The sequence below is a fragment of the Silene latifolia genome, chromosome X (assembly GCF_048544455.1).
Source record: "Silene latifolia isolate original U9 population chromosome X, ASM4854445v1, whole genome shotgun sequence".
NCBI lineage: Eukaryota > Viridiplantae > Streptophyta > Magnoliopsida > Caryophyllales > Caryophyllaceae > Silene > Silene latifolia.
In genome coordinates this window covers 160,791,564-160,805,792 of record NC_133537.1, presented here as the reverse complement: position 1 = coordinate 160,805,792, position 14,229 = coordinate 160,791,564, and the positions used below count along the sequence as shown (strand labels likewise).

The 14,229-nt window shown below is 45.6% G+C and overlaps 1 non-coding gene across 1 annotated transcript; it reads left to right on the top strand.

Moving 5' to 3' along the window:
- The first annotated feature begins 2,955 nt into the window (after positions 1–2,955).
- LOC141624878 (small nucleolar RNA R71) lies at positions 2,956–3,062 on the top strand. The gene has a single exon (XR_012534682.1). It is a non-coding gene; the product is annotated as a small nucleolar RNA R71 (small nucleolar RNA).
- Positions 3,063–14,229: the final 11,167 nt, after the last annotated feature.

Genomic DNA, 14,229 nt, shown 5'->3' with positions numbered 1-14,229 from the left:
TTGGAAAAACCCGGAATAACCGTCTAAGAAGCAATAGTATGCATGGCCCGCAAGCCTTTCTAGCATTTGGTCAATGAAGGGAATCGGGAAGTGGTCTTTTAGGGTGGCGTCATTGAGCTTGCGGTAGTCAATACACATGCACCACCCGGTCACGGGTCTAGTAGGTAGGGTGGTGCCATCCTCTTGTTCAACCATTTGTACCCCCCTTTCTTTGGTACCACGTGGACCGGACTAACCCATTTGCTATCGGTAATTTGGTATATAATACCGGCCTCTAGAAGTTTCAACACTTCATTTTTCACCACCTCGGCCATCTTTGGGTTAATCCGCCTAAGACCGTCAACCTTGGGTTGACTCCCCTCTTCCAAAACTATTTTATGCATGCACAAACTCGGACTTAGGCCCTTGATGTCGTCAATGCTATACCCAAGTGCCCCTCTATGAGTTTTTAAGATTTCCAAAAGCTTCTTTTCTTGGGACTCACTTAGGTTAGCATTAACGATCACCGGGTAAGCCTCCCTCTCATCAAGGAAAGCATACTTGAGTGAGGGAGGTAAGGGTATGAGTTGTACCTTTGGAGGGAGAAATCCCTCCACTTTCTTCAATAGTTCCTCATCAACTTCATGGTCCTCCTTCATTGCCTCATCATGCAAACAGATTTGAAAAACCTCTTCCATCTCCGCTTCTTCACGGGTTACTTCATGTACCACCTCATCTATCAACTCAATAGTGCTCAACCTTTCCATCTTTGGTCCTTTCATCAAATTAGGTAGGTTAAATTCGACATTGTTGCCCTCGATTTGGAAGGTTAGGCGCCCATTTTTGACATCAATGAGAACTCCTCCGGTAGCCAAGAATGGCCTACCAAGGATGATGGGAGTGTGGCTATCCTCCGGAATATCGAGGATAACAAAGTCGGCGGGAATTAAAAGCTTTCCAACTTTGACGGGTACGTCCTCAAGCACCCCCATAGGGTGCTTGACGGCTATCCGCCAATTGGAGAGTCATTGAAGTGGCATCAAGGTTTTGAATTCCGATTTTCTTGGCAACCTTCAAAGGAATAACACTTACACTTGCTCCCAAATCACAAAGAGCTCTAGATATGGGCACACCACCTACTACACCTGGGATTGAAAAGCTCCCCGGGTCACCAAGCTTAGTGGCATTTTATTAAGGATATGAGCACTACATGCCTCTTCCATAGCCACTATTTCTTGGCCACCCAAGACTCTTTTCTTTGTCAAAATATCTTTTAAAAATTTTGAGTAGGTTGGCATGTTCATTATCACCTCCGTAAAGGGTAGGGTAACCTCAAGTTTCTCAAGCATGTCATAGAACTTGGCATACTTAAGGTTTTCCCTACTCTTTATGGCTCTTGAAGGGTAAGGAATTTTAGGAACAAGTTGGGAATTTGAAGATACCTTTGGAGGAGTCGAATTCCTTGTTACCTTTTTAGATTGTTGCAAAGGTACTTCTTCAATAGCTTCCTCCTCATAAGGGAGGTCTTCAACATACCCATCAACATCCTTGTCCTCTTGAATTACCTTTCTAGACACATCTTCACAAGCCTTCTCCCCTTTCTTGTCTTCTCTAGCTTTACCCAATTGTTCAATGGGTGAGCTTTCCTCTTCATCATTTACTTCCAACTCATCCCTCTTGGGATCTTCATCCATTTCTACCACAAGGTCCTTGTAGGGGTCCTCAAGCTCTACACCACTCCTTAGCACTACTGCATGAGCATGGTGGCTATTTGAGGCATCCTTGAAGCTTTGTCCTTGGGCCAACAAACCACCGGGCGGCCGTTGAGGGTTAGCCATAGCATGAGAAGCCATCCTAGATTCCATTTCCCTCATGTCCTTAAGAAAGGTAGCCCCCAAGTTTGCTTGTTCTTGTTGAGTTGCCTTAGCAAAATTTGCCAACTCTTGGCTATGTTGAAGTTGCATGTTCTTTATCATCTTCAAAAGCTCAACTTGAGAGAGCTCACCTTGGGGTTCTTGATAAGGTTGGTTGGCTATGGGTAAAGGGAACCCATAGTCATACCGAGCATTGGGACCTTGGTTGTTGTTTTGCCCTCCTTGGAAGTTAGCTCTAGGACCATTGTTGTTGAAGTTTGATCCTTGACCTTGTTCTTGAAACCCTTGAACATACCCTTGCCCAAATCCTTGGTTTGCTTGATTCACTTGATTCCCTTGGTAAAACCCTTGGTTGCCTTGATTTCCACCAAAATCTTGGTATCCTTGTGCTTGATTCCCATAATTTTGGTTTTGATTGTTGTTTGGCCATTGGTTTTGATTCCCGGGATTAGGTCTTGGGTTGGGGAATATTCCCCTTTGTTGAGCAAAATCGGGTGGGTTGGTTGGGGCTTGTGGTTGAAGGTGTTGTGGGTTTTGAACATTAGTGCTTTTGTAACTAAAGTTGTGGTGGTTCCTCAAACCGGGGTGGTAGAAATTGGTATTTGGATTGTAGACGTTTGGGTTGTTGAAAGGTGGTCTTGTGGGTATTGAATTGTTGTTAAAACTTTGAAAAGCGTTAAACTCTTGCACATTTTCATCGTAGACACCATTGTAATTGTTGCCACATAAGTCATATGTGTGACCGCTTCCTCCACAAAGTTCACAACTTGAGACTTGAGCCACTTCCTCCATGGGTGCCCCATGTGAGGTTGCGGCTTGGTTCACTTGATTTCTTGAAAACATCTCAAATTGTTTTGTGAGTAAGTCGAGCTTGGCATTTGTCTCGGAGTTGGAGGCGTTTTCCTTAGGAAACTTCCCATTCCTTCTTAGCATGTTTCCTCTAGAACCATAGTTTGCCTCTGAATCTACCATTTTCTTGATCAATGACGTGCCCTCTTCATCACTCAAGTGATCAAATCCTCCCCCCGCGGAGGCATTTACCATCTCCTTAGTCCTTGGTAGCAAAGTTTGGAAGAATGTTTGAGTGATGTACCATTCCGGTATTCCATGGTGGGGGCAACTTGCTATCAAGTCTTGATAACGGTCCCAAGCTTCACCCAAAGACTCTCCATCCTCTTGTTGAAACGTATGAATCTCATTACGGAGCATCTCGGTCTTTGAAGAGGGGTAGTATTTGGCCATGAATGCTTTAGCCAAGGCATCCCAAGTAGTGAAGGTATCCGGTGGGTGAATGTTCAACCATCGGTCCGCTTTCCCCGTTAATGAAAACGGAAACAACATCATTCTCAAGGTGTCTTCGGACACCCCATTCTTCTTCATCATTGAAACTTTCCTCTTAAACTTCCAGAGATGAGCATGGGCATCCTCTTCAATATGCCCCCCGAACAAGTCCTTCTCAATTAACCCGACTTGGGCGGGATGCATTTCAAAGTTGTTTGGGGCCAAGGTGCCAAAATTGATAGGGTTACATGAATCATTATGGTTAGGCCGGTTATGATCTCTAAGAGCCATTTGTGGTGGTGGATTTGGTACTTGATGTGGTGGTGTTTGAGGTGGGCTATTATAATTAGGGAAGTTATGAAAAGGGTTTTCTAGTAGAGTCTCAATTGTGAGGTTTGGTTGAAGTGTGGTTGTGGTATCAATATTTTGTGGGAAGTGTGAATTTGGTTGGTCCAAGTTTGCTTGAGGGGAACTATTCCTAACTCTCTCAAGGGTCCTTGTCCTCAAGGTTATAAAAAGCCTTTCGGGGTCGGAGTTGAAGAGAAGAGCTTGGTGGTTCCTTCTAGGCATGCACTTGACAAATCGTTAGTCTCCTAGTGTTTTTACACACTAGGGGAATGCAAGAAATCACACACTCTACAAAGAACACACAACTACTAAAACAAACTAACAATTGAGATAAGACTAAAGCAAAGACTCTAAGCAAAAACTAAACATAACCTAACGCCATCCCCGGCAATGGCGCCATTTGATAGGTAAGTTTTCAACGGTGGGGTCAACACACTTACCACCAACAATAATAACCCAATTTAGTTGTAAATCGGGGTCGAACACGAAGACGGCGGGGGTTTCCACTTAGCCTAACTAAAAGTCAAGTCTAGTCAAGAATGAAGGAAAAAGGGTTTTGATTTTAACTACTAGAGCAACTAAATAAACGATTGAATGAAGATGAATACGATTGATTAAGAGACTAGGGTTTTCGGGGTCACCTAAATGAACTAGGGGCGACAAGTCGATAAAATAGTCTAAGGTGAGGGTTCGTCCTAGAGGCGGTTACCAACTTTCGTTGAGCAACAACTATTTCAAAACATGCAACAAGACCACCAACAAATTTTCATTCAAAGGAGGAATTGAGTTATTAAGACAAAAAGACACAAGCTTTCACTCACACAATTCGTCAAACGCCTTGTATACAATGCTAAGAAAGACAAATTCCTACACCATAGACTCAAAACTTATCAACTAATCATGCCCACTAATCCTATTTAGGCTCCCCCTAAACCTTAGAAGGGTAACTACTCACTCATCATGCTTCTAAAGGCAAGATAAACAATAAAGATGGAGTCTTTAAGCATAAACATGGTGGGAGGATGAATTCTACTTCTAGACATGCAACAATGCAATAATAATTATGAATAAAGATGATTTAATCTAATAAGAAGGATGAGTAAACTTAAAAGACACAATCTTTAACACAATCAACTCAAAGATTGAATCTTTGGGTGCAAACAACTAAGATGAACAATGAAAAGATGAACAATAAAGAAAACAACAACAATCAAATAACAAAGATGCAAATTTAACATAAACAACCAAACCAACTTAAAGGAGAAACAAATGTAAACTAATGAAAATAGTGAGAGAAATAATACCAACTCAATAGCAAGAAAAGGAATTAGGATAGAAAAATAAAGAAGGAGGAACCTTCAATCTTCTTACAACCCAATTTCAATTACTAACTAATTGAATAACTTGTCTAATTAAGGAATGATTAACAAAGTTTGAAACTTGGAAAAGGAAATAATTTCAGATCTGGGAGTGTGTGTTCAAAATGGTTAAGGGAGGGGGTATATATAGTTTCCACCAGGATTAGGGTAGGATGAAAACGCGAGTCTGCACTCCCGGCCGGTCAACCGGCTGCCGGTCTTCTGGCCGGCTGGGAGATCCCTGGAAGTTGAAATAAATCTTGGAAGTCATCAGGTATGTCTGGCCGGTCAACCGGCTGCCGGTCACTGACCGGCTGGGGGACACGTTCGACTTGAATCTTGACTTCTGGGTTTGGGGGAACTCCCAGCCGGCTGGCCGGCTGCCGGTCATCTGACCGGCTGAGAAGTTCCTGTAACTTACTTCAAAACTTGTGATTCCGGCTTATATGTTCTCCCAGCCGGCTAACCGGCTGCCGGACCACCGGCTGGGGATGCCCCTTGCTTGATTTCTACTTCAACTGTATATACATGCGCTCCCAGCCGGCTGACCGGCTGCCGGCCTACCGGCTGGGGATCCTCCTCAGCATGATCTCCTTCTTCTACCATGCAAAGCTTAGTAAACACGTCTTCTTTGCTTCATATCACCCATTCCCGCCTCAATTTCTGCAAGGAGGCCACAACGTCATAGTAAAGGGAATTGGGACACGAAATTCGAGAAAGGAAGCACAAAACCGACTCAAATGGAGTCGGAAAGCATGGAATTAGAGGGGGAAAAGGGTGCAAAAGAATCCTATATCAGCTCTACATACCTTAGCCTCTCCAATAGCCACACTTGGAGGATCCTTGGGGATCCGAAAGAGGGAGCTTCTCCACAAGAGCCTTCCTTGTCCAAAGCTTGGATGATCTCTCCAAGCACCAACCATGATGGATCTCTACCATGCTCCATTTCCTCAATCACATGAATAAGGGTCATGCTACCATGGCATCTTGGCCCCTCCTTCTTCAAGACATCAACAAAGAGGTACACATGGACAAGGCAAAATGCAAGAGCCCTTCTCCTAGCCACCTCGGAGACATTAGCATCCAATTGTTTGAAAAGATGTTGATAAGGGCCAACATATCCATACCATGTGGAGCAAGAAGAAAGTTGATTTGGCTTGTTGATAAGCCCAACATAGAACGGAATTTCTCCTTGTAGCACAACCAAGTCGGAGGAAGCACCGGAACACAACCCGGCCACCCACCAATGGCCCCAACTTCTTCGGCAAGAGGACAAAGCTCACCTTTCGGGAAAACGAAAACATGATGTTTCGAATCCCAAAACCGAGAACATGCTTCAAGAAATGAAGGTTGCACCTTGACTTGACGAAGCACCAACAATTGACCAACTCCCATGCAAACGAGTTGATACTTTTCGGGAGGCGACAAATCCCGCCACCATTGTCGCAATGCGTTCTCAAAAGCATTCATGAAATATTTTTGTGGAAGAAGAAGAGGTTTTGTAGAGATGTTTTTGTGTTTCGGATGATGAAACAATGAAGCGCAAACGTCCCTATTTATACAAAATGATCAGCGCATTTTTCAGAAAAAGGGGAGAGCGGCTTCCATCGCCCGAGTCGCTCGCGCTCTTTAGGCCTTCCTCAGGATTCCCGCTGTTGACTTGTCTCTTTCAACTTGTGCTTTCTCCTGACACCTTAAACCTCCCGCCAGGAAGCTCGCGCCTCTTCAGGATGATCCAAGGACATTTTGTGTTACCTCACACTCACATTTCCTTGTTTTCGCGTTTTACGAAATCCGACACGGTTTCCATGACGCAGCTTTAAACATGCGGATTTTTCTTTCTTTCTTTTTTTAAGGGGGGGAGGGCTAGTCGCCCCGATCCGCGACGGATCGTTTCCATGTCAGCCGAAATTCCGAGAATTTTTCGCTTTTTCGCAATTTTCCATCAAAAAATCAAAATCGAGAATTGATAACACGACATCAATTTTCATCAAAATTCAAGCACACACAAATTCGAGTCTCGACCTCAAAAATCAAAAATAAAATATACTCGCAAAAATCCTTTTCTAAAATTCTTTCCTGACGGTTTGAGTTTGAATTTTTCGAGTCAATTTCAATAATTTCGACGCAATTTAATTCACGACTCGAGTTAATTGCTCAAATTTTCAAATCAATTCCTTTTGAATTCCGAACGTGATGATTTGTCACGGAATTTTCAAAATTCATTTCAAAACTCAATTTTAACTTCAAGTCATCTTGGTTAATTTTGTTTTCAATCAAATGCTTTTACGTGTTTGCGTTTATGCATATGTGCTATCTGTGCTATCTGTTTTCTACGCTAACGATACAGGAACTAGTGCGAAGCAAAAGGAGAATCGACAGCCGACAGCGCTCCTCCGAAACACAACACAAAAAAAGCCAAAAATCACAAAATGAGCTACAATCCAAAAACACATATATACAAACCGTCTCACGCAAAATGTAAATATGTACAGACAAGAGTCCAGGACACGGACAAACTACAACAACTACTCGACGTCTCCCGTCGGACCGGTCCTGGTCTCACTAGGAGTCGCCGCCAACGCAGACACCACCACCTGCTCAGACTCCCTCTCCAGAGAACTCTCCAGCGTCTCCTCCTCCATCACGACGCGAAGCTCCTCCGCCGCAGCCAACTGAGCCCTGAGAGAGGCAATCTTCGCGTCTCGGCTCCGCAGCTCGTCCTCACGACGCCTCAAGTCCTGGTCCCGACGGATGATCCCCAGCTCCTGGCCCTCGATCGTCTACCTGGTTGCCTCCAACTCAGCACGGACCCGAGTAAGCTCCACCGGATCTGCAGTACCCTACAAAACACAATAACGGATCCTCAAGATCTAAAAAACGTGAAATACAACACAAAATACACAAAAATAGCACATAAAAGTACCTGAGAAAGCCGAGCCTCCCTCGCAGCCAGGTCACCAGCAAGCGCCCTCCAGCGGTTAGCCATCCGCCACAAGTCCTGGTGACTAACAGTCGTCACCTACAAATCAAAAATGTCCTTCAATACAATGTAAGGCAAAGTGTAATGGAGGAAAATGTTCAAGTCAGGAACTCACCCTCAGAACGGTCAACCTCCACTCGATGCCAGCATCGGTCACCTCGGCAGCCGCGGGCTCCGGTAAGCGCAACTGAAGCTCCTCGCCGCCAGGCCCCTGAAAAGTGGTCTCCGTCGGGAAAGCCGGGGGCTGAGTCCTCATCAGCATGTCGACTCCCTACCATTTGGATCCACATCAAAGATGGCAAACCCTCCTATCAAGAGAGGCAATGAAAACAAAAGAGCAGAGGAAAACATACCTCGATCGGGTACCAAGTTAGCCTCGACAACCGGAAGGTGCCGTAGTCGACGTCCCGCTGCAACAGCTCCTCACCTCCCTGACCGTGAAGTTGCTCCTCAACCTCATCAGGGGTCGACTCCTAGAACAACACCCTAGGCAGGTCAACCGGCACGACGAAAGTCTCGGTGAAGCACTGACGAACTAGACGCTCGCCCAAGTACCAAACCGGCTCAATTGCCGTCTCCAAGTACAAACGCAGAGAATTGAGAGGCCGCAAACGCTCCCTGATGGCAGCTGGTACACCCGTGTAGTGCTCCCAAGGCCACCCAACAAACTGCATTCAAAACAAAGCTACTCAGCTAACTGGGGGCTTCATAAGCTACCTAATCATCCTATCTCTATCTATTTCTATAAAGGAGAAGGGGAAGAGAGCAAGAACTTACATCAGCAACCAGAAGCTTGTTCACGCGACGCCTACAGTCCTCGTAAGTCGACTTAATTGACTTCTTCCGAGCCACCGTCCAACCCCTCACACAAAGTGGGGTAAGTCGAGGAACACCGTCTCAGGGTCCCCTGGACGCAGAGGAGTGAAGTAAGCATACAACCAAGCCTGTAATCAAACACACCAAACACAAATCAGCCAATTTCTCGAAAATTGCCAAAATCAAAATCAAAATCAAACTCAAAAAAAAACTACCACAAAAATACTCGTACCTCAAAGATGAGGCCGGGACCAACCAAAGCTGGAGCACTACCCGCTCCCACTGTCTCCGGACGCACCGCCGCGTGCAAGTACCGGGTGAAACTCGCCAAAGCCGGCGTAACCCAATCAAACCGACCCAAAGTGTTAAGGTCGGTGAGGAGAGGAAGCACCTTGGTCGACAAGCGCTCACCCTTGTCACCAAAGTACGTGGCACCCAAGAAGTAACACAACCACAGCCGCGCCTCCTTCGTGTCGGCCTCAACCTCTGCCTCCGGACTCTCCAACGGCACCGGAGTAACACCTGCCACCCTCCCAGTGAAGTGGTCCTTCACGTACGAACTCGAGATCAAGTACGGAGTGACGTCGGAAGGCTCCGGCAAAGCAGTACCGATCAAAGCAGTAACCGCAGGAGAGGACACTCTCTCCGACGTCTCGGTAAACTCAATGGGCAACTCGCCACAGGGAAGGCCAGATACCATGGCAAAGTCCTCTAAAGTCACGCCGACCTCCCCAAACTCCATGTGGAACGACGACGTCGTATCCCAGTACCGATCCAACATGGCGCGGATCAGACACACGTTCGCCCTAATCGAAGACCTGTGAATATCTCGCCAGGCTGCCACCAGCGACCCAAAAGCCCTCTCTATCAACGCCCTCGTCCCGGCTCGGAGAACGTCGTAGAAAGCCAAGCAGGTAGAGAAGCCCGAGAAAGTCCTCATGGTGCCAATCTCCTGAAATAAAAAACAAACAACGTCAGAATGCCTATCCAGGCCCGACACTTCAAAGGTGACAAAATTCAATCAAGGAACATGACTTACCAAGCCCTCGTGAGCATGGTAGGAGAGGTGTCTGTCCAGTCGAAGTAACAACTGGCTGCCGTCAAAACCCTCGGCCCAGGCAGGCGCCGCCCGTAAAAGCAACCCCCGCGGGTCAGAGTCCGCCGGCTCTCCAACTCGGAACGCCGACGTCGTCGTCCTCAATCGTCTCCGCTCTCCGCCTCTTATGGCCGGGACTCAACGTGGTGGGCAGGGCCCATCTCAACGACCCTGGTGACGTTCTGCAATGACCGTCTGGTCGACCGGGGACGACGCTCCCTCGTAGAAATCCTCCTACCGGAGGTACCAGTCTCAGAGCCAATCTGAGCTCTCCCGGTGACAGTGGCCCCAACAACGGGCACCTCACGCTCTTCGACGGCCCCCGCGGCCCAACAGCCTGCTCAGGAGGTCTCTCCTCCTCGGTAACGTCCTCCACAACCACGGCGGGCGTGCTAGCCGGAGTGCTAACCGGGCCCGTCCCGAACAACTCCTCAAAACTCGCTGCTAGGGGCCCAGCCTGTCCCGAACACTCTCCTACAAACAAAAAAACGTCAGTCGAAATTTCGGCATTACGGCGGCATGAAATGGATAAATCCGAAAAACACAACCTGCAATACAAAATAAGGGCAATCCCGCCCCAAAATCCAACCAAACAAAACAATTCAAAAAAAAACACAAAACCGAACGACTCGTCCATCTTTTCAAGCAAAAGACGAGTCAAAACCACAAAAACGGCATTTCGAGACCCTTACAAGGTCCGCCAACAACCCAAAATACATTCCCGACACAATGGGGTATTTTTCTACGGTTCAAAAAGGCAATTCATACGCTAATTTGAGCCCAAACCGGTCAAAAATTCAAGAACGACCGCAAAAGGCAGACGTGATTTTATCACGCCTCAAGGTGACCTAAATTACCAATAAGGTCTATTTCAAGGCAAACTGACTCAATTCAAGCCCAAACAAACGCTTATTTTGTCAGACATAAGACCGTCACAAAAGGCAAAAATCCAATTTTGCCCACAATACCCAACGAAGGTCCATAATGGCGAATGCGGGTTTTCCCAACTACAATGCAACCTAGTGGGACCCACTACCCAAGCAAATAAACTTGGCATTGCGAAATGAGACGGTGTCTCACCTCACTCACGTTTTTCGAGCATAGGGAGCGGAGCGGGAACGGGAACCAAAATGCAAACTAAAAGCACCCCTATACTCCTAAACAGGTTTCTAACCTAATGCAAACATCAATTTCGCTCGAAATGGGCTCAATCAAAAACGCCCAATTCGATTTTTCTAGGGTAAAATTCCGCTCTAATTCAATCAAGCTAAAGATCAACAAATTTAAATGGATTCAAGAGGAAATACATACCTTGAGATGACATTGTTGATGATGGCACGAATTCAAGCGAGCTAGAAGGTCCAACAATGGCGATTTTGGCTTGTTTTTGTCGAAAAATGAAGAAGACGAAATGGTGAATGAGATGCAGTCCAACCTCGCGTCTTTTTACAGAAAAAAGGGAAGCCCCTTTGGTTCGCCAGGTGGCTCGCGCCTCAATCAGGCGTCCCTTATTCTTTCAGCGAATTTTGGGCTTTGGCCCAATTTCCACATAACAAAATTCGGATTTTCATTGACGATATTAAGGTCGTCATTTTCTCAAAAACAAAAACAAATAGTGAAAATTTAAATTCGCTATTTTCGAAAATTTCAAGCAAGCGGTAATCAAAACCGCCAATTTCAAAAATAATGGTGAAATCGAAATTCACTATTTTCCTTCAAAAATTTCAAAAATAATAGTGAAGATTCAAAATTCGCTATTTCTTCAAATTTTCAAGCAACGACAATTAAAACCGTCATTTTCAAAATAATAGCTGGAAATTGAATTCCACTATTTTCACCACACATGTCAACGGCGGCACATAAACCGTCATTTCAATTAATAGTGAAGATTCCAAATTCACTATTTCTTTCAAATGTCAACGGCGGCACATAAACCGTCACTTCAATCAATAGTGAGGATTCCATATTCACTATTTCTATCAAATGTCAACGACGGCACATAAACCGTCACTTCAAACGTAATAGCAAACTTAAAATTTGCTATTTTCCTTCAAAATTCAAACGAACGGCGATCGAAACCGCCACTCCAAATTCGAAGAAGAACAACGAATGGTGAAGATTCCCAATTCACTATTCCTTCAAAAACCAGCAGGGGGCCTCCTCGTGGAACCCCCTCATTTCTAAATAGTGATAGTGAAAATTCAAATTCGCTATTTCCACAGCGGCATCGTGAGTTCGCTACTTTCAAAACAAGCCCACTTGACACGGCTATTCCCATGGTCCATTAATCGACCACCTCATGGCTGGCGAGCCTTTGTCCGCAACCTTTCAAGGACACATCCCGAAGATGCCTCGGGTACATTTCCTCATCACAGCTGGCGAGCCTTTGTCCGCAAACATTCAAGGACAGATCCCGAAGATGCCTCGGGTACCTTTCCTTACCATAGCTGGCGAGCCTTTGTCCGCAAACATTCAAGGACAGATCCCAAAGATGCCTCGGGTACATTTCCTTACCATGGCTGGCGAGCCTTTGTCCGCAACCATCCAAGGACAGATCCCGAAGATGCCTCGGGTACATTTCCTTACCATGGCTGGCGAGCCTTTGTCCGCAACCTTTCAAGGACACATCCCGAAGATGCCTCGGGTACATTTACTTACCATGGCTGGCGAGCCTTTGTTCGCAAACATTTAAGGACAGATCCCGAAGATGCCTCGGGTACATTTCCTTACCATGGCTGGCAAGCCTTTGTCCGCAACCATCCAAAGACAGATCCCGAAGATGCCTCGGGTACATTTCCTTACCATGGTTGGCAAGCCTTTGTCCGCAACCTTTCAAGGACACATCCTGAAGATGCCTCTGGTACATTTTCTTATCATGGCTAGCGAGCCTTTATCCGCAAACGTGCAAGGACATATCCGAAGATGCCTCAGGTATGACTCCTTCCTATGGCTGGCGAGCCATTGTACGCAGTCTAATAGACTTTAAACGACCCGCACGGACAGTCGACAGACTCTAAACTGTTCCCGACGACAGGTCCTTGGCTCGTACCCTCGAGTCACCTTGACGTCGCCCTACCCGACGGCAGGTCCTTGGCCCGAACCCTTTCGACCCGCCTCGACGTCGCTTGGGTCTCCAGGTTGTAATCTTCGATTGACCTGGGGGCTCTACTTTGACTTTCGCCCTGTCCAAGCCTCAGTCAAAGTGGGGGCTCTGTAGATACCCGATCTGCGAGACTCCAACAAACACCCGATGATTATCGGACTACAACATGTTTTGGAATCGCGGCTTTTGATCGACAGTTTGTGTACAACTTTACGTCGGAAAACTTAAAACGATTTCGAAAATAAAACATTTTAAAACACTTCAAAAATACCTGGAGTGTTTAATGCACGACGACGGGGTCGCAATGACACTAACTAGAGTCAAAACCGACACCGGACCAAGAACCGACTCAAAAATTCAAATCCCGACTCCAACAACGAGTCAAACCGAGTCAACCACCAAAAACAAAACATTTCAAACCTTCTACCTTAAGTTTTCCCGGATTCATGTTGGTCAAGTACCAAACATGTGACTACAAAACCTAGGATAAAACAAATCATGATTGCGTTTGTTATGAAAGTGACAACACAACTCGAAGAACCGCGACGTGGCTCGCGCCTCTTTGAGCAGCCCAGGTGGCCACGTCGCTCAAAACTCACACAACCACTCATTCTCCTATAAATACCCCTCAAATGCTACCCATTTGAGACTTACGCGAGTGTCCTCCCCCTCTTTTCTCCCTTCAAATTCTCGACTCGACTTCTTAAGTCACAACCTGACGCGTATTTACGACCTACCGATCGTAAATATAAGCCTTACACATTGTTTGGTACCGTCATCGTGCATTAAATCACTTGACCGACAACTTCGACCACTACACCATCACTAACATTAAAAACACTCTTTCTACTTACCAAAACGGTTTTAAACCGAGTTTTTTCCGATCAAACAAGTTGGTACACTTACGTCGGTCACTCGCCATAACTAAACATGTAAGTATGAGGGTGTAAAAATCCTCTTTTATTATGTCTTCATTTGTTTCATGATTATAACATGCTAAAACGTGCATAACATGAACCAAAACATGGAATAAACGAGCCAAAACTGATTTTTGGTCTGAGGCAGAAGCCCCTTAGGTCGCCAACTTACCCGCGCCTAAATGGGGTGTTCAGACCAGAGATCAACCGTGTTTGTTCTCGTCATTTCCCTTTAATTCATCTTCATATTTGTAATCGGTTTTTACCATTCCAAATATTTTCGAACCCATCTTATTTTATTTCATTTGTTTTAACCATAAAGCATTTTTCACCCTTGGTTCCTCATACCATGACGGTTAAATCCGTGTTTCGGTGATAATATTTGGTTAATGACATCTAAAAGGTATTTTAAAACCTTTTATTTCATTTCTTTACATTTTTCAAACAAACATATTAGTCCCCAACACAAAGTCA